This window comes from Polypterus senegalus, chromosome 3 (genome assembly GCF_016835505.1).
Source record: "Polypterus senegalus isolate Bchr_013 chromosome 3, ASM1683550v1, whole genome shotgun sequence".
NCBI lineage: Eukaryota > Metazoa > Chordata > Cladistia > Polypteriformes > Polypteridae > Polypterus > Polypterus senegalus.
Window position 1 is genome coordinate 29141965 of NC_053156.1, and position 22056 is coordinate 29164020.

Sequence of the window (22056 nt, forward strand, 5' to 3'; positions counted from 1 at the left end):
TGAGCGAGCTTTAAAGAGGGCTTTTTATATTTATTACACTCTCTGTCCATGCAATTTGAAAGACATGTAGCTTTGTTGTTCTCCATCTGCGCTCCAGTTTTCGACACTCTAATTTAAGAGCTCGAGTATTTTCATTAAACCAGGGAGAGTTTCTATGTGCTTTGATCACTTTTGTTTTAGGGGAGCCACTGTGTCCAGAGCATCTCTCAAGGTCACATTATAATGTGATATTAGCTGATCTAAATTGTTTTCCACGTTTACATTTGATGTTAACTGATCTAAATGGTTTTCCACAATTACACTCGACTTACTCAAGGTATCTATAAATTTTGAAGCAGAATTACAATCTAGATGTCGCACTGTCTTTGTTTTAATCTGCGAGCGCTGGCATGGGCAGAACTAAATCAAACGTAATTAAGAAGTGATCGGAAATAACTACATTTAATGGAGTAATATTTAAATTTTGAATTTCAACTTTGTAAGTTATAATTAAATCTAATGTATGGTTATGATTATGAGTTGGACCTTTGACAATCTGACAAAATCCTACTGAATTTAACAAATAAGTAAAACATTTGCTAAAAGTGTCAGTTTCCACATCAATGTGTACATTAAAATCCCCTATCAGAACTACGTGATCATAATTTATAGCCAAATCAGACAGAAGGTTGCTAAATTCAGTCATGAACAATGAATATGGCCCTGGTGGTCTGTAGACTAGCACTATAATTGTGTTGGAATCTGTTTTAATATTTAAAATGAATGCCTCAAAGGATGTAAAGTTGCCTAAATTTTTAGGAGTGATTTGCATTTTGTTACAATGAATTATTCCAAGGCCTCCTCCTCGACCAGAATCTCTAGACTTATGAAGGAACGAGTATCCATCTGGTGACGCCTCAGCTAGACGAACAGTGTCACATTTACTAAGCCAGGTTTCAGTAAGAAGACACAGATCAGATTTTGTACATAATATATATCATTTACCAAAACAGCTTTAGTGCCAAGAGAGCGAATGTTCAATAAACAGCATTTAAAACTGCATGGTTCTTTCTGAACTGCTGATATATTTTTGTTTTAATTTGAATTAAATTTCTATTACAGATGCCCCTGGTGGAGTGTCTGGTTTTATCCCTTGGTCTAATTATACACCTTATTTTTGGTTATCAATTAATTTATGGTTTGTATCAAGACTAAATTTACTGGATGCCCCACAACAGGGATTATGGGTAACAGCTTCAGGAAAATAACAGGTGGGATAAAGAACAGCCTGTGATTTAAGATCACATGACTGCGGCCTGGATGGTGCTCTAATCAGTCAACCAGGCAGTTTTGCTGCCATATTTTGGGATAATACATAAGATCCCTCCAGTTAGGATGAAGACCATCTCTTCTGAAAAATCCAGGCCTTTCCCAAAAATCATCCCAATTGTTCACAAATGCTATGCTTTTATTTGCACACCAGGTTTCTAGCCAGCAGTGAAAGGAATGCAATCTGCTATAAATCACATCCCTCTATATAATCTTGGTAAGGGACCAGATACAATTAAATTCCGACATTTTGTTTTAGCTTTGGTGCATAGAGATGAAGTTCGCTTTAATACCTCAGATTGCTGTAAATAAATATCATTAGTGCCGACATGCAGCAATAAGGTAGATACTTCATCGTCGCAACACGGTCCAATGCGGCCTTTATGCCAGAAATCTTGGCCCCTGCAAGGCACTTAACATTAACTGCTGGTTTAACATAGTTTGGAATTCTAACATTCCGCACTATGGAATCGCCAATTATGAGCACTTTATTATTCTCAGTTTCCACAGGCGCGCTGCGGAGAGCTGAGAACCTGTTCTGGGTCCGAATTGGTGACCTGGGTGCTGGGGGACTAAATTTTGGATTCTTAGACCCCCGTCTTACTGTTACCCACTCGCCCTGTGGCTGAATTGGTGCTGCTGATTTTGGCCTCGCACTGACTACAGTGGGACCTGGAGAGACTGAAGCCGAATCAGATGTAGCCGAATTGTCTAAACAAACCGAGTCGATCCAATTTTCGGTTTGCCTAATCGCTATCAGATTCCTAACGCGGTCCTCCAACTTCGCGTATTTTCCCGACCAACTCTAAATTAACTAAACATTTTTGGCAGGTGAAGCTATCTGCACTGTCGGCCGGAAAACCTGAGCTGTACATACTGCAGGACACACAACATATAAGCGTGCCCTCGATGGGCAGAGAGCAGATAGAACTTACATTAAATGTTGAAGTCATCTTTGCCGTTTTTATAGGTGCTTCGGCGCTTTCCGTGTTCAGCTGAATCACCGTCGCTTTAAGTTTCCACCACCCGCTGAGCGATCGACTTTAATTTCTCACTGCCGGTTATTTCTACTGGTCAGCTGCGGCTTTACCTCAGGTGAACTTGCTCGGGTGCTTTCGAAGGGCTACGTGCCTGTGGGAGACGCCGCCGCTCGCTGCTTCCGCTCGCTGATCCGCTCTGTGCTTCCGCTCGCTGATCCACATATCTATGTGCAAATAACGATTTGTTCTGATCTCCAAAAATGACTTCTTTGAAAACAAAGGAAAGTTTTTCCACAACACAAGGCACTTTATAAAACAAACAGGAATACCATTTAGCAAGGTAAAAACAAGATGAATAAATGGACCAAAAGCGAAAAGTGATGATTGTGACGATAGCACAGATGGCATTGTTGTCTCAGTCAGGAGAGACAAAAAGAGCACACAGATGAATATTGAAGAAATGACAGACAAAATACTGAAGCTTCAGCTTCTATAGTACTACTAAAATGAATGTTTTCATGCACTTAATGATCCACAAATTCAGGAATTAGTCCTGGATGAGATGCCAATCAGATCATACTAAATGCAAATGTATCATTCAAAGCTACCCAAGATTATATATGATTAAAATAAAATCAGAATGACACAGCAATTCCAAAAAGGACAGGTATGTGTGTGAGTGGTCCCTGTCAATGACGGGTTCCTTCCATGAACTCATTGCTGTTGGTAGAGACTCCAGCACCACTTAATCCCAGATTAGATTAAATGTGTCAGAAATTTTCTGTTACATTACTTTGCTATTTTTATCCTAGGCTAGACACTGTCTGCATGGAGGCTGCAGTTCCCACCGTGATTGTATGTTGTTTCCTTTGATACCACAGACACGTGTGAATTTGGTCAATGGTTTGTTCTAATTTGTCTCATTATGTGAGTGTGCATGAGTTAATGTGCCCTTTTGTTGACTGTGTCCCATCCAGGGTTGGTTTCTCATTTACATCCAGTACTCCTACAATAAGTTCATAAACCCATGGACTTGAACTGGTAGCCTCAGGATATGATATCTGCTTTTTGCAGATGATGTGGTTCTGTTAGCTTTATTGGGTGGTGACATCAGGCGTATGCTGGGGTGGTTGGCGGCTAAGTGTGAAGCGTCTTGAGATGAGGTTCAAAATGTTCAATGTCTAAGGTTGTGGTTTTCAACAGGAAGAGGGTGTAGTTCTGTCTGAAGGTGTCAGAGTAGGTGCTCCCTCAAGCAAAGGAGTTTAAAGGATGTTAGATATTTATCAAATCAAAGTTCTTTCTTCAAAAACATATATATATATACCTATATATGCATTTTGTCAGGTGAAATTTTGTTCCAAAGTCCTAGATTTTCTACACATTTCATGAAATATCTTGTCCAAAAAATATCTTGTTAAAATGGAAGCAATAGGGCACAGAGCACCACCAGAAAAAAAAAAGCCTAAAGTTTAACAAATACGTCCCCTTTGAGTTTCAATAAAAGAAAATGGGCATTTTATGTTTCCTGAGCTTGGTTGTCACAACAAAAGGGATCTGAAACAATTATTTTATTGCATATTCCTGGTAGTATTTTTCTTGAGATAAGGATACTTTTTCTATTTGCTTGTGTGATCTTTCACATAAATGTTGTGTGTTGTGTGCAGCCGGGTGTAGAATTGGCTAAAATACAGTAAGTAGAGGGTAATGGTGCCGGGGACCATAGCAGAATTAGGAGATGTTAAAAGTGGTGTCCTTCAGGGTTCAGTGCTGGGACTGCTGCTATTTTTAACATATATAAATGATCTGGGAAGGAATATAAATAACGATCCTGTTAGGTGTTAACTCGATACAAAACTGTGTGGGATGGAAGATAATCTTGAATCTATTGAATAATTACAGAAGGAGTTGGATAGCACACAGGCCTAGGCAGATTTGTGGCTGATGAAAGTTAATGTAGGTAAAAGTATGAAGTATTACATGTAGGAACTCGAAATGTTAGATTTGAATATACAATGGTCAGATCTGAAATTAGAAAGCACCCCTTATGAGAATGAACTAGGAGTCATAAAGTATTATCATGGGATTTGTGAGGCTTGTCCAAGTCCGTTTACTAGGTTGGTCTACTTCTGCATCTTAAGATTAACACACGTACACAGATATAGCACATACACATAGAGATTCAAGCCAGACAATGACTCGAGTGATGCCCAGTTGCCAGTCACCCTGTTTTCAGTCTTGTATATTCACGCTGTACACTATCCACAAGATCAGACCGTATCTGACAGAGCATGCAGCACAACTCCTGGTCCAGGCTTTGGTCTTGTAACAGCTGGACTACTGTAACTCTCTGGAGGCAGGAGCACCAGCATATGTTACCAAGGCACTATAGATGATTCAAAATGCAGCAGTACATCTGCTGTTTAACCAGCCAGGATGGGCACATGTCACTGCTCTCTACAAATCACTACACCGGCTTCCTGTAGTGGCACATATTATGGTGAAATCTTTGATGCTTGCCTACAGAGTAATCAGTTGGGTCTGCACTTATATATTGTGACATGTTTTGCACCCCAAAACGCGAGGCTGAGTCTTATTACTTTAGCAAAACCAGCTTTATTCCACTTGAAACGGGAACAGCATGGTTGTTTATTGTAGCGGGATCCACCACTCACCTATACACAGGCACAGCAATCGGACAGGACCATAACCAGGTTAGTGGCAAAGTAATACTTTTCCCTGAATTTATAATGTTCCTTGCATTACCAATCAACGACAAATGCTTATAGTGCGACTGCAGTCAGCCTGAATTTGCTTTCATGGTGAACCGCTGCAGCGCTGGGAGCATGTGGTTGCCCTGGCAATGGGTAAGCTGTTTTCCACAGATGCTCTCCCAAAAGAGTTTAGAAACCTTGAAATATATGGAAACAACTGTAAGGTCCGATACTCCTTCTGATGAATGAACAGCACCGGGTGATGCCATCTCTGTATGGTATCAAATCTAATTCCAGACTGCTTTCATGTGAAGCTCCTGGCTGATGGAAGGAGCTGCCCACCTTCATTCAAAATTCTGACTCTCTCAATGTGTTCAAGAAACACTTGAATACTCTTGTTTTGTGACTTTCTGCCTAAGTGTTAGCTGTTAGGTTTTGTAAATTGGAATTGTAATGAACTTATATTTTGTTTTGAGCTTTTCACTGGTGCAAATTGATTTTGTACCCTTTCCTGTAATACCTGTATCTAACTAAACAGTCCCCTGACTGATATTAATAGATTATGTTGACTTCTTTTATAAGTCAATTTGAATAAAAGCATCTGCTAAGCTAATAAATGCAAATTACTTCAATCTCTCAAGATAAAAATATATTATAGAAATGTGGCATTCATTAGAAGTGTAAGAAATACCGAATAAAATAAGATATAGAAAAAATAGATAACTAGTGTATGTCTGGATGTATATACTGTAGTCTTAGAAAAAGCTACTGAAAAATAACCAATATCAGAAGTGGATGTTGTCCTGGGTGACTTTCATTTTGTACTTGGTGTTATTCATAGGTCAAGTTCTCTAATGTTCAGATAGTCTGACCACTCGTGTCTCATTTCAGATGTTGTTTCCTATGTCGTTACTTTCATCGCCTTTATTGGTCCCTCAGATGGGCCATATTTATGTTAAAATTTCACGAATGGGATTTCGAAACATGTGACATTGCACAGATTTAATTGGCCGAATGTCCTTATGATGATTGACTTTGCTCTAAGCACCTGTGTACTTCTTTCTTTTCTTAAGCTTTAAACTAATTGAAACAGCTTCTGGTCTTGTAGCATCTGTGCTTATTTTCCCATCCCTCTGCCATTCATTTTTAATCCATCTGAAACAGATGCATTAACATTTAAAATTTCTGGTGCAAAATAGGAAGAAAGTACGCTTGGGGTGTTAATTAGCTCTGTAGTTAAAGGCCTGTCAGTTCAGTTCATCTTCATCCTGAAGATTTTGAACAAAAAATAAAATATAATGTAGTCTTAGAAATTGAAACAATACAGGACACTCCACCCCTTTATGGTCAAATGAACTAAAGGTGAACTGTGAGCTGTGCAGGCTCTTGGCTGTCTGGGTAGGTAATATGTCCCCACACCATTTCAGCCGCCTCCACTGCCAGGTATTCAGTCCCCTGAACAGATCTGGCTCACCATAAACATTTTAAGCACTTCACAGCTCCTACAATTAAATGAAAAGAAACATTTTAATGGACAGATATACTTGTTCCACTGGGATATTATCAGATACCCTGTATTGCTGTCTTATATTGATTCCTTGTAACTCTTGCTATATTCTATATATTCTTCTGTAACTGTTGTCTTTTGCTTTCTTCCAAGTAATTTGCATGCTGTATGTCAGATGGAAGCTACACTACCTAAATCTTAAATACTTATTCTGAGTTTAAGTGATGTGTCAATTGGAAGTCCACCCCTGGAACCCTACAAATATCAGAAGAAACCCCATTCACAGATAAGGATAACACTTTTATCCAGTCAGCAGAGAAGTCTGCATGGCCAAAATATATTGGGACATCCTGCATGGTGTTTCAAGTGTCATTCCGTCCATTGAGGTTACCAGGGAAATCTACACCCATCAGGTGGAGACTCTTCTGTTTTCAAATCAAGCAGTGAAACTATTTAGGTTTTAATCTGACATTCTGCATTAAATGCCTCCTTTCATTTCTTAAGGCACTTTTCTAACAATCATTTTCACTTATTTTTCCATACAAATGAAACATCCCCTATTATGTACTGTATATACTGTAACCAGTTGTTGGCACCACTGAGCCCCAAACCCTAGACCCAATGATACCCAACACAGCCACAGGCTCAAATAATGCATTTTTTAATACAACAAGTAGCAAAATAATGAAATTAATTCCAAAAACCATACAAATAATAACGTTTCTTCTCTCATTCCATCTCCAGTTGAGTGTTGCCCACTGCCTTCAGACTCAGACTCAATCTAAGTGTAGCCGCTGAAGTATAAGGCGAAGTTGAGCACGGGTAAAACACGTGCTGAAAGAAATCTCAGTCCAAAGGTTCATTTTAAAAATATTTAGTGAAAGTTAAAAGCAAATAATCCACACAAGAATAAAAAAAAGTTACACATAGAATAAATGGGAAAAATGTATCTTCTCTAAACTTAGCTTTTCTTGAGAAACTTTAGCTATTTCTGTACTTAAAAGTTCTTTCCTCTTTATTCTATACTTAAAGGTCCTTAATTTATTTCTTCTTCTGTATGCCTTAAATGTATGGTACAGTACTTAAATAAGCACTGTTTTCTTAGAGATGTTTCACACACTCAAAAGGCCCATGGGCCCGCAGGCACGGTCATGGCGATTCTAGTCACTAACTGAAGAATAATGTTTACTCAAAGCTGTTAGAAATGGGGGTTATAGAAACCACCCATAGATTATGCATTGTCATCTAGTAAAATATTCATGAATCTTATAGAACTAGGAAAATGGCTCTTACACTAAGTGAACAACAAAATTTATTTATTTATCTATCATATTTTTCATACAAATGATGTAGCGCAAAATGCTTTGCAAGAAAAGTTTATAAAAATTTAAAATATAAAAAAATAAGACTAGATAATACTAAATAACAAAGAATGAAGTAAGGTTTAATGGCCTAGAGGACAGAAAAACCACAAAAGAAAAATCCCAGATTGGCACTGGAGAAAAAAGAAACAAAATCTCCAGGGGTTCCAAGGCTGCAAGACTGGTCAGCCCCCACTGGGCATTCTACCTAATATAAATGAATTAAATCAGTCCTCATGGTTTTCAGGCTTCAAGTGATAATGGTCATGTGGACATTTAGGTACTACCTACAATCCATTAATGTATGGGCTGCATGGTGCTCTGCTCAGGTGGTGGTTCCGCAGAAGCAGTTCTCTTTTAAAGTGGGCCTGGGAACTGCTTTAGCTGCCTGTTTTAGTCCTCAGAAGCATTTTCAGGTCATACACAAACCAGGGCAGTCCTCCCATGGCAGCGCCCTCTGGCGGTTCCCAAACACCCCAACAGGGCTGCACCTCTGCACTCCGCCTCCATGTTGTGTGGGGGAATGAGCTGCTCCAGGTGGTCTTGTGTGCCTTCGCCTTCCATTATGGCCTCTGGCTGTGCATGAATCCTTCCTTTATCCCAGCCAGGATGCCTGTTCTTCTTTCATAGTACCTTCGCTTTTGTAAGTGTTTTGTCCTTTTTTCAGTGTTTATCAATAATGAAGGTGCAGTCCCCTTACCTGTTTCAGCAGTATGTTGGTACTTTTGTTAGGTTGTGATTACAAATCTTTATTCTAAGTGAATTCAGTCAAATACAGTTCATTGATGAGTAAATTTATCCCACACCTGGCTGGCATGATCAGTACATTTGCTCTTCCTCACCAATGCCATTTAAATGTACAATTTCCATATTATACGTATTCAAGTAGGAAGTAGTTTTACTGGATCTGGTCACTGGGCATTGTGTACTTCAAACCCAAAGTTTCTTCCGTTTAACATACAGTATAAATGATCTTGAAGCAGAATTAACAAGCACACTATTTATATCATAGTTAGATGAGAAAGTTTGTTCAGCATATTATTCACAATAGGTGATCAGTTGCCGTAGAAGTCTCACCAATCATGTGTTAAAGTTGTTTGAATTTTAGAAGCAATCCTAAGCAGACTGACACTGATGTGAGTAAAGACATTTAAAAAACATATTGTTGGTCTTGACTTCTTCCTGTAATCTTTGTACCATCTTCTTATTGTTGGACGTCACATATGGATTTCCAGGTGAGGACTCTCCACCTCTTCCACTAAACAGACTAAAGAGATCGTTCCTCCCCCACACTATGCGACTCTTCAATTCCACCCGGGGGAGTAAATGCAAACATTAAATTTTATTTTCATTTTTATTACTATTTAATTTAATATTGTTTCTGTGTATCAGTATACTGCTGATGAATTATGTGAATATCCCCTTAGGATTAATAAAGTATCTATCTATCTATCTATCTATCTATCTATCTATCTATCTATCTATCTATCTATCTATCTATCTATCTAATAATCTAATAGCACATTTCATATCTATCTATCTATCTATCTATCTATCTATCTATCTATCTATCTATCTATCTATCTATCTATCTAAACCTGTCCAGTCTCATTATACATTCTCCATACATTGATATGTCCTATAATGATAATAATAATTATAATAATCCCTTACATCTATATAGGGCTTTTCAAGGTACTCAAAGCACTTTACATAATAAGTAGAATACCCTCCAGAATACCCCGGTCTGTTGTCTTTCTGTAAGTTTGACCATTTGCTGAAACACATGTAGCTGTGCTACTTATCTCAAATAATTTGAAAAGTAACAGAGGGTTCCATTGGCAATCTCCTTTTTCTAAGTGAATGCAAGAATGTGCAAGTATGAAACTGTGCTCACAAGCCAAACTATGTGGTCAGCCATCACACATTTGTGGACTGAATAGGTTGACGTGGCTGTTTATCCACCCATGGTGTAACACTGACTGCCACCTACCCTTAGCAGTATATACTGGGAGTACTTTCATGGAGCACCAAGTGTCTTTTTGTCCTTCTGAGGGACCCAATTGCACTGTAACTTCATCTTTATCCCGTGTGTAACAGGCAAAGGCAATAGGCATTAGCCAATACTCCTTTGACACACTGAACTGGTCAACTCAGTGGCCTGGTTGTTTGCCCATAAAGAGTATCTTCCAGTTTAGATAGTGCACTGCTGAGGCAACACACTGTGCCAGACTGCCCAATTCGGAGTCCGTCCATTGGTCCTGTTCCAGTGTTACAGCTGTCAAATGCAGCAGGGGCCCCCATGTTTTTCCTTATGTTGCGTTGACAATTACAGTAGGCCATGTGGACTGTGCTTCAGCCAACTGCATTTGCTTATTTGAAAGGTCTGACAGTTTGCTATATGTTTGTTCTGTGTCAGTAGTATTAGTAACTTCTAAACCTATGCATCCTAATCCTAACAAAGAATTTATACCATCAAAGAGGCCCCTCTTTTGTCATCTTATTTTGATATTAATTTCTGAGAGGGACCACAATTCTGACCAATTAGATGGACATTCAGGTTTATTCTGAAAAGATACACTATAAGCATGAACATTTCTATGGACTTTGGACTGTAGTCCAAATCTCAGGCATTCTAACTGATTTATATACTCTTTATCTTGTCAGCAGTGTATCATTAAATGTTTCCTTTGTAGGACTGGCATTCGGAAGTGAACACAACATTATCTATTTAATTCCTCTTTTTTTCACAGCTGTGTTTATGTGCTGGGCGGAGTGGTGGCTCTGAGGCTAGGGGTCTGCACTGGCAATTGGAAGGTTGCCGGTTCAAATCTCATAAATGCCAAAAGGGACTCTGCTCTGTTGGGCCCTTGAGCAAGGCCCTTAACCTGCAATTGCTCTGTCCTGGGTATGACGTTAATCTGAATCTAGCCCTGTATGTAGGCCCTCCAACCTGCAGGGAAAAACTTGGGGGTTGGTGGCAGAATTGGCACTCCATCCACCATAAAAAACCCTCACACTGTGTGGGATCTTGAGGTGGTTTGTCATGTGGTGGGTGTGGCAATGTGCTGAATCAGTGCCTGCTCCTAACCTCTCTCTCTCTCTCTCTTTATATGCCACCATTGATAAGCATTCTGGCGGGGGTTTCACATACTGTAAGATGTGGAGTCATGAGGCTTGTTAATGTCCTATGCATGGCAACTCATACACTTGAGCATGCATGGTCATTATTTGTCTAAAACCCTGCTCTTTCTTCAGGGTCTCTGTTACTTGGCAAAGGGTATCTTTTACTTGCTTAGTTGACATTGCTTCAGCAATCTCTATCTAAATGGTTTGCATACTACTCATTGAGCAGTTAGTCCACAATGAGAGACTTGCATGTTGGAAATGTATTCATGTCCAGTTATCTAGTGTTTCTAAAGTGGTGAAAGGGAATGCTAAGGATGTACTGAGTGATTTGGAAATTATAGAGGGAGAAGTACTGCTTAGATTAAATAAGCTGAAATCAAACAAATCACCAGGACCAGATAATATTTAACCTCGAGTTCTTGAGGAGGTCAGAGAGTAGGCTACAGACATAAAACCCTTGACACATATTTTTAGGCAGTCATTGCATACTGGGGAAATTCTGAATTATTGGAAAATGGCAAATAATACACAAGAAAATTAATGGAAGTAATTTTTAAGGGAAAGATTGAGCAACACATAGCAAGAACAGGAGTTTTATTGAGCAGTCAGCATGGTTGAAAAAAAGAGCTTTACTAAAATGCTAGAATTCTATGACTAAGCAACAAAAGGATATGATAAAAGTAGAGCATATGATATTATTTATCTTGACTTTCAGAAAGCATTGGATAAGGTGTCACATGAGAGGTTAGGCATCAAACTAAAAGAAGTGGGAGTTCAGGGTGTTTTGTGTAGATGGGTACAAAATTGGCTCCGACACAGAAAGCAGAGGGTTGTGGTGCGAAGAACCTTATCAGAACTGACTGATGTTACGAGTGGTGTCTTTCTGGGGTCAGTGCTAAGACCGATGCTTTTTAATATATGTAAATCATTTGAATTTGATTACAAGTAATAAGCTTGTTAAATCTGCAGATGATACCAAGCTATGCAGATTGGCAGATAATCTGGACTCCGTTGAATCATTACAAAGGGATTTAGACAGCATGCAGTCTTAAGTGGCAGATGACATTTAATGTAAGTAAAGTTGGAATTTTTTTTTTGTTTTTTCTGTCCACCCTGGCCATCGGACCTTACTTATTATATGTTAATTAATGTTGACTTATGTTTATTTTTTATTGTGTCTTCTATTTTTCTATTCATTTTGTAAAGCACTTTGAGCTACATTTTTTGTATGAATATGTGCTATATAAATAAATGTTGATTGATTGATTGATTGATTGATTGATTGATAGATAAATGTAAAGTATTACACGTAGGAAGTAACAATGTTAGGTGTGAATACAAAATGGGTGGTCTGAAAATCGAAAGTACACCATATGAGAAGGATTTAGGAGTCTTAATGGACCCACCACTATTAACTTCCAGACAGTGTTCAGAAGCCATTAAGAAGGCTAACAGAATATCAGCTTATGTGGCACGATGTGTGGAGTACAAGTACAAGGAGGTTTTGTTCAAGCTTTAAAATGCCCTGGTGAGGCCTCATCTGGACTGCTGTGTGCAAGTTTGGTCTTCAGGCTAGCAGCACTTGAAAAAGTCAAGAGATAAGTGACTAGGCTGATGCCAGGGCAATAGGGGATAAATTATGAGGACAGATTTAAAGAGCTTAGCCTTTTGTATTTAAGCAAAAGAAAACTAAGAAGGGACATGACTGAAGAATTTAAAATTATGAGAGGAATGCGTCCTGTGGATCGAGACGGCGACTTTAACACAAGTTCATCGAGAACACAGGGATGGAGGTGGAAACATGTTAAGTATAAATTTTGCACAAACATTAGGAAGTTTTTCTTCCTACACAGAATCATAGATACATGGAATAAATTACCAAGTAATGTGGTAGAGAGTAGGACTTTGGAGACTTTTAAAACTTTCTTTAATGACGGTTTATGCAGCATAAAAGACGAGGAAGCCATGATAGGAGCATCACCGAAGTTTGAGTCCTATGTATAGAGTCTGCCATTTCCGTCACTGCGTTGGAAAGATTTTCCGGATTGAATGACATTATCTCCCATCCATCCGTCAGTTTCAAAGGTGTGCCAGGCAGTGTTCCAAGGCTTTATACTCTTTCTCCATGTGCAGGCCCACACCTAGGTGAATAATACAATTCTAAACAAGGCAAAGAGAGGATACAATTTCATACTGAGTTTGACACACAGAAACTGCACATTGCCCATTTTGCAGTTGTCCTTAACTTGTCTTGTCTTAAAATGCTTTGCCTAGCAAATCTGACTCAGCTGTGCATGTGAGTAGAAATAAAAGAAAAGCAGATTTCAAATATTTGCATGGAGCACAGTGACATATTAAACTTATATTCTGATTATAGGTGGCGTCCTTTATACTGCACGTGCTACGAGTGTGCTTCAATTACCTTCTGCCGAGTGTGGCGGTAGTGCTGCATGTGCACCCGGAAGTACTCCAGGTGACTCTGAATCTTCTTCAGAGGGGACTGGGCAGTCTATTAGTCTAGAATCCCTACAGATTTTATTTTTTTCTCCAGCCATCTGGAGTTTTTTTTTTGTTTTTTCAGTCCACCCTGGCCATTGGACCTTACTCTTATTCTATGTTAATTAATGTTGACTTACTTTATTTTCTTACTGTGTCTTTTATTTTTCTATTCTTCATTATGTAAAGCTACTGTTTGTATGAAAATGTGCTATATAAATAAATGTTGTTGTTGTTGTTGTTCTGGCAGCTTTTCCAGATTGCATTGAATTTTGATTCCGTGTTTGGACTCACATTGTGACAATGCAACGTATTACTGCCTGTGAGTGAGTATCGTTTCTTTCTCTCTAATAAATAAAACAACTTTCTTGAATGTTTGTCCATGCTCTTTCTTCTTCGCTTGTCATTGACATGTCATATAACATATAAAGTTATTGTCCTGATGAAATTTAAAAGAGCTGAGAGTGCAGAAAGTGTGTCTGACAAAAGTATTCACATGACTGAGAGGTTAGATGACCATGGTCTTGTTTGAAAATAGTTGTAAGTTGGGTGTGACCTGAAAGAATCTTATGTTAAAAGTCTCCATCTCACGGGATTTCATACTGCACAAACATTTTTGGAATCATTTAATTCTCGCTGGCAACACAAATTAGACGATCTACAAGTCTCTGACTAAAAGTTTAAATCCAAACAATATATTCAATCTCTTTTCGCTGTTCCATTTCACCAAGTAATAATTCCTGTTTGTTTACACTAATACAATCTTTTCTATCCTTTTTTTGAGACTTTGTAATTTTCGTACTTCCATTATCTCTAACCTGCTGTGCAATATGTACCGTGCCAACATTTTTTGAATGCTTTACGACGTTTTACTTTCTCATCTTCTCTTTTTCCTTTATTTCTGGCCCTGGGCATAGTTAAATCTCTTTCTCGCAGAACATATTATGCAGCTCGCATTGTGAAGGGGGAAGCTGAACGTACGTGGTCAGATCAGCTGTTGTCTGGCTGCTGCTGGCAAGCTGCGTGTTCTGCTTGTCACGCTGCACATTGGTGATTTAAAAGCCTGTACAGCAGCTGTCGTTTTGCCACTTCGCGTCTCTGCTACTCGTGTTGTGTGAAGGGGGGTGGGGTGGAGCTGAACGCATGCTAAGGAGATGCGGTCAGATCATCTGCTGGCTTGCTGCTGCTGGCGAGCTGCATGTTCTGCTTGTCATGCTGCTCGTTGATCATTTAAAAGTCTGTACGGCAGCTGTCAAAGTGTCTTCTGAGAAGATTACATCTCGTCTCCCTCGTCTCCCTCCCAAGATTTTTTTTTATAATAGATATTGTGTTTTTCTTATTTTTCTAATAGACAAGTAAAGTAATTAAACACATACTGTATGAGATACAGACAATGACAATAAAGAGCCTGCCTAATACTTGGATGGGTGACCAAGCATAAAAAACTTGGGTTGCTGCCGGAAAAGGTTGTGATGAGGCCAGCAGGGTGCACTTACCATATGTAAACTGCATATAAACTAACACAAATTGGGTTATTTGTTCATGGCGTTCTTATTTTTCATCCTGCTTGTTTCCTAACCTAATCCAAAATTTTGACTTCCAAATATTAATTAATTTTTGATATTAGTTTGTATCCTGTTAATAATGTCATCTTTGCTTGTAGTTCTATTGTATTACTTTGACTATTTGTAAAGAGCTTTGAGCATGCTAAAGGTGTTATATATAAATAAAATGCGTGTTATATATAAACAAAATGTGTTATTAAGTGAAAGATCTGACCTGTTGCTATAACATAGGTTCAGTATTTACTGCTAATGGTATGATTTTCAAAAAGCTCTATGAACAGGGCCTTTCATAATGTTTGGGACAAAGGCACTTTTTTTCCTTGATTTACTCCTCTGATTCACAGTTTAAAATTACAAATCAAACAACTCAGAAACTGTGATTAAAGTACACATTGCAGACTTTCATTTAAGAGGATTTGCAAACATTTTAGTCACAGCACCACTGTGGGGAGTTCACCTTTTTTTTTCTCTCATCTTCCCTTTTTTTACCATCAAGCATGGCTTTATTCAATTCAAAGATACATTCTCTCATTTCAGCATTACAGAATGATCTTTTTTATGCTTGATCAAGAAACCTATATCTCTTAATGGTCCATTGTGCATTTTTCCTGTGTAATTATTTTTTATAATAATTCTGCTTGTAGCTTGATAGGATGACTTCATTTGGTTTAATTTTGTGGCTGCTCAGGAGACAGTTCTCCAGGAATTATGTGTGTTTGGTTCCATAGTGGTGTTACACACTGCAACTCTTTAGAATAGCCACTGCTTCATAGTAAATTAAGCATATCGGCTTTGTGTTTTTTGTTTAGAGGAGTGAATGCCTAATTTTCACTCCATTCATTCTTAAATGCACAGTTTTCACCATTAACTCTTCTTTTCATTGCAATGGCAGTTTTTGAATACACCATTTTACTTGTTCCACAAGTTTCAGCCACTGTGAACTAGTTGAGGCTGTACTCACTGCAGCCTGAAGAACTGGACGGAGGTGGAAGTTTAGGACGGACATTATTAGCTCAATGACGGAGTCCGGGGAGCTCATCGGGTTCACTCAGAGAATTGCAGCTTCTTTGTTTGAACCTTCAGTATGAGAGGTGTGGTATTATATAATAATAATTTTTGTGTTTAGAGCATTGGGACAGTTTAAAACTGTGGACGCTAGAGGCGGTGTTGCCCCGTTAAACCTACCTGACACACGTCCAGGACACACGTTTAAAAGCACCAAGAAGAATTCTTTAATTATTTTCTTCAAATAAAGTGCACAAAGCACCGTACACTCCACAATTCTCCAGTAATAATAATAATAATAACAACAATAATCAATACAATGATCAATCCTCCACTCCCAGCAGCTTAGTCACCCAACCTCCCAACTTCGACTCTCCTCGCTGGGTCTTCAGCAGTCCTTTAAATAGTCCATGGCCCGGAAGTGTTTCTCCAAAGTTCAACACCACATCATCCTTTGAGTAGCCCGGAAGTACTACGGGCTTCCGTCCTCATGACTCCAAAGTACTTCCGGGTTGTCATAATAGTAGGAATTCCCAGGTTCTTTGTGAACTCCCCCTGGCGGCACCCAACAGGGGTGAGGAAATGGACTCCACATCCCAGGATGCTTTGAGGGAATCCGGGGAACCATTGCCATCCAGGGGAGCTACCACCTAGAGTCCCAAGGAATGCAGTGCCCTGAAAAGGCTGCCTTCCTAAATTCTTTTCTCTCAGGGATGCCCCGGCCGGACTGAACCACCGGCTGTCCATCACAAAGCTTACAACGTGTTCTCATTGGTGGGCTATTTAATACATAAAGCACCATAGCATGCTTTTGTGTTATTGGCAGTGTTGCCTGGTACACAGTTTTGCTGCTTAACTGGGCTATTTTTGATTGGATTATGTCAGGGAAAATACTCTGTTATAAAGAATAGTTGGTTTCTGTTTGGAAAAATACTCTGTAAATAAAGAATTACATATACATATTACATATAAATAAAATATCAGATGATCTTGTCTCCTTTGTGATATGTTGGGTACAATTGATTCAAGATGACCTAATTAAACAAGCAGTTGTATTCAGAAGAACTACATAAATTCATACAGTAAGTTCATCTCTTACATTTATGCAAGAACTTTCATAGTGTGCGTTTTTATGGGCATGTTTTGAAAAAAAAAAAAGCAAAGCAATGCAGCATTTTTAGGCAATTTTTTAAAGTAAAACTAACATTGCTACAGTTGCTGCAAGCTCATTTTGCATAGTGTTACACGTTTAAAGGTGGAAGCTTGCAAGAACAAAATGCATACCAACATGAAAGCTCCAGTGAGTGTCTGAACTTGGTGTTGGGGATTTGGGTCCTTTACCTCCTCAGCCAGGTCAGGGTATTTGCAGGTTAAATGTCAGCAGCAGTGAACATGACAGGAAACTAAAGGCTTTTAAAATGATCAAACATCTCAGAGACATAATTAACAGACAAAGAAGGGAAATAATAAAAAAACGATTTGTTAGTTATAGTATAGTTAGTTATAGGTTAGAGCCGACTATACTTTCTTAGAAGGTTGGCGTCCTTCAACATCTGCAATAAGATGCTGCAGATGTTCTACCAGACGGTTGTGGCGAGTGCCCTCTTCTACGCGGTGGTGTGCTGGGGTGGCAGCATAAAGATGAAAGATGCCTCACGCCTGGACAAACTTGTTAAGAAGGCAGGCTCTATTGTAGGAGTAAAGTTGGACAGTTTAACATCTGTGGCAGAGCGACGGGCGCTGAGCAAACTCATATCAATCATGAAGAATCCACTGCATCCACTGAACAGTGTCATCTCCAGGCAGAGGAGTAGCTTCAGCGACAGACGTTTGTCACCATCCTGCTCCACTGACAGGCTGAGGAGATCGTTCCTCCCCCACACTATGCGACTCTTCAATTCCACCCGGGGGAGTAAATGCTAACATCATTTTTTTTTTTTTATTACTATTTAATTTAATATTGTTTCTTTGTTCAGTATACTGCTGCTGGATTATGTGAATTTCCTCTTGGGATTAATAAAGTATCTATCTATCTATCTATCTATCTATCCATTGTATGGTGACTTTTCTATCTATCTATCTATTATATAGTGCCTTCATATCTATCTATCTATCTATCTATCTATCTGTCTATCTATTATATAGTGCCTTTCATGTCTATCTATCTATTATATAGTGTCTTTCATATCTATCTATCTATTATATAGTGCCTTTCATATCTATCTATCTATCTATTATGGTGTACCTTTCATATCTATCTATCTATTATGGTGTGCCTTTCATATCTATCTATCTATCTATCTAGTATTGTGGCTTAGGGTATTTACAGGTTAAATGTCAGCAGCAGTGAACATGACAGGAACTAATAGGAACTAAAGGCTTTTAAAATGATCAAACATCTCAAAGACATGATTAACAAAGAAGGGAAACAATAAAAAATGATTTGTTAGTTAGTGCCAGTACTAGTTAAAATATTTAAAATCTTAAGGACTTTCAGTGCATAGTCAGTTTTCATAAGTAGATAAATTTTGTATGAAATTTAGAACTGCAGTATAGCTAAATAATTGTCAGTACTTTGTTTTTACATGTATAGGGTAATTATTGTCTTTTATACTATACAATTCTTGTTTCTGCTAAACACATGAAACACATCGCCACTCTTTAAATGGAAACATATTGCAAAGCTGCAGGACCTGTGTACTCTAGAGACCATAAATATTATGCTGTAGGGTCAAAATGGTAGTGAAACCTGGGCTAACTGATGAAATGATGCGACACTAAAGGTGTTGTCCCGTTTAATTCTTTCAACAGGAAATAAAATGGTGCTGCAAAACAGAAAATACAGGCAGATGCCTTTTCTCTAGTAATGCTGCTGATTACCTTAGCAGGTCTTTGCTTTTCGTGGAGCTCCGTATTCTAGTTTGGGTCGACTCAAAGTAAGATGCCTCTCAATGGGGATACCATGTTTTATTGGAAATGGCTTGAAAAAGGCCAGAATTTGTTGCCATCATTGGGTATTTTTTTTGAACTGTGAAGGCAGAAACAGGTGACAAGGTTAGTGACAGCACCCCCTCTCACTTCTGTGTGGTACTACATACCTAAATTGAGCCTGGAAGGTGACCCATTGATGCACATTTATGACAACTGATTCAAACGGCATGACACTACTATCCATTTTAATTGGCTTCACTCCGTCATGCCCGCTGTGCTGAAACACATTAACCAACCAGTATAAAACTTAGTACTAAATATACTGTGTATGCAATCCTATATAATATGTATTTGCCAGTATTATATATTTTTATACACCGTTTGTTATGTTAAAATATTTGTTTGTATGACTAACTCTTCAGCAGTCTTATAACTTGTGAGCAGAAACTGCCCTTGAATCCAGTCATGCAGGGACAGAGTCCTGTGGAGAGGAGTGAGAAGAGCAGCTGAGCAGGATGGCCAAGATCTTTAATTATCCTGTTCACCTCAGCACAGCAGTGAGCATTGTATATGTCGCCACCCATTTCAGGGGTTTGCAGTCTTGAGCCGAGCAGGTGGCATACCAGGAATGGACTGAGAATGGACTCCACTGTGCACCTGTAGAAGTTTGTGAGAACAGATTAAGAAATATGAGCTGCTCTCAGATATCTAAGGAGACAGAGACACTGGGGATCCTTTGTGACCAAAATGTGTTGTTCCCATTTCAGTTCATTAGTGATGGTCTCTTCAAGAAATTTAAAGCTGCTTCCTCTTTCAACAGCATCCCCTCTGATGTACTGTAGACAGAAAGGTGTTCTGCCTTCTGAAGTAAATAACCACCTCCTTGGTGTTTCTTGCATTAAGGTTGAGATTGTTGTCATGGCATCATTGAGTCAGCAGGTAGACCTCTTCTCTGTAAGCCACCTCATCATTGTTGGTGATCAGGCCTATGATGGTGGTGTCATCAGCAAGTATAACGATGGAGTTGGCGTTTGTGTCTGGCCACACAGCCAGAGGTGAACAAGCAGTACAGAAGAGGGTTTGGCACACTCCCTTTTGGAGTGCTTTTGCCGAGTGTCAGCGTGAGGGATGTGATGTTGCCAATCAATGCATGCTGAAGTCTGTTGTTTAAGACGTTAATAAGAATTGCAGAGCAAGGCACTATTTCCTAAATTGATGAGTTTATTTAATCTTTATTGTTGCCCAATTCAGAGGATCAGAGCCAACCCCTACAGCACTGACTGCAAGGCAGAATCCATCTCTGGATAGGATGCCAGTACACCATACACACACTCACTCTGTTTACAGATGATTTCAAACACCTTCTCTTTCTATTTTATTTATAAATATGGGGCAACGCTTTTTTTATTTTAAGAACTTATGGGGAATGTGTGATAGATTTATATCTACCATTCATTTTCTAAATACACTTCATACAATAAATACCATATTTCAGGAGCAGTTGCTATATTGTAGGAGTTAATGTAGTTAATGTTGCTATTTCCTTACTTACACGTACTTTGTGACGTGTAAAAAAGGAAGCAGGAGAGAACTAGTCAAGGAGGGGAATTTTGTTTCATACGGCCTGCTGCACCGATGAGACACACAATCTATAATAAAACACACATCTTAACAGCAGAGGAAGAAGCAACCCCAAGAAATGAGTAAGTAAACCGGTGCGTCAACTTACATCTTGGACTGTAAATTACACAGAATTGATGGTAAATGCAGCTCAGTCTTGTGATACTAGTGTTGTCGCCTAGCCTCTTGACTCCAATTTAGGGTCACTGGGGATTTGCTAGACCTTATGGGTTGCTACATTATTGCTTACAAGGCAGCAACAAAACTTGCTCAGAGTGACACTCTGCTGTTATGTACATCCAATCACCAGGACAGTTAATATTCATCATCCAACCTAATATGCCCATCTTTAGAATTAGACAACAGCAGAGGACATTAGAGTTCTTCACTGTAAACAACTAATAACTGAGATTGGACTTGAATGCTTTATCGTGAAGCTGTGAGGCAGCAGCTTTAATTACTGTGCCACAGTGACCTCTGTTATTGTTAATATTAATATTGTTATGATGGTGGAAATTTTGGGCAACTCAGTAGAGAGGTCTTAAAGACTCTAGGGTCAGAATATGTACCGATTGTTGTTTATGTGGCGTCTGTACAATTCCAAAGTATCTTTATGGATCTTCCTTCACCTGCTCCAGTTTCTTCCTACATTTGTTTTAGGCAAATTAAGAATTGTAAATTTCCCTTGATGTGTGTAAGCATGAGTCCTGCAATGGGCTGGTACCTGTGTATGAATTAGTCTGTGGTAGTAGGGGGTTCCATTAGAGATGCAGTGTTGGCTAAAAACAACAATGTATTTGAAGCTATGTAATATACTGTATAACAAATTAACTGTAGAGAATGTCATCACTTAAAATAAGCATATCTTAACCCTTAAATTTGGCTCTGAATGCTGATCCAATGCTGTGCCTTACATGTCTCTTTTGTCCTGATTGTGACACCCCCTTTTCGGTGTCCTGTACATTAATTTTTCACTCCAAATCCTATTTTATATTCATTGATTATCTTAACATGCAGTACAGAGGATCCTAACATTTTGAACAAGTGACATGTAAGATGGTTTTCTGGGTTGTGAATAAACAAAGTACCCTAAATGAAGTGAAAAATCAATAGTGGGTCAAAACTGTCAAGAAGAACAAAGAAAGCACTTTTCGAAATGTGTAGCAGTTGTATGAATGAAGAAACATTGTGACATTAGGAAAGTCTTAAACTTTCATCATGAACGGTTTAAATTTAATGTGCTTTTTACTGAATTCAAAGACTGAACTAGAAGAAATTTGAGCCAAAAAATTATAAGAGTTATGTATATCAATCATATCATACATAGTGTAATGGATGGCACACAAGGAATGGCTAATCCCTTCCCTTATCTACCCAGAAGGCCCAGGTGGCAAATGGGCAGGAAGAGTGGCAGCATGTTACTTGCCTTAACTGGGATGGTGG

The 22056-nt window shown here is 38.8% G+C and overlaps 1 protein-coding gene across 6 annotated transcripts in view; it reads left to right on the plus strand.

The window, feature by feature from the left end:
- LOC120524962 (alpha-2,8-sialyltransferase 8F-like) overlaps positions 1-22056 on the plus strand; it is a 147833-nt gene that overhangs the window by 35353 nt on the left and 90424 nt on the right. The window contains exon 1 of one of the 6 annotated variants that reach the window (XM_039746875.1): positions 20616-20696. The exons of the other annotated variants lie outside the window; for them this stretch is intronic. The gene's annotated coding sequence lies outside the window, so the exon portion shown is untranslated. Of the gene's footprint in view, positions 1-20615; positions 20697-22056 lie in introns of those variants that run through there. 6 annotated transcript variants of the gene reach the window in all.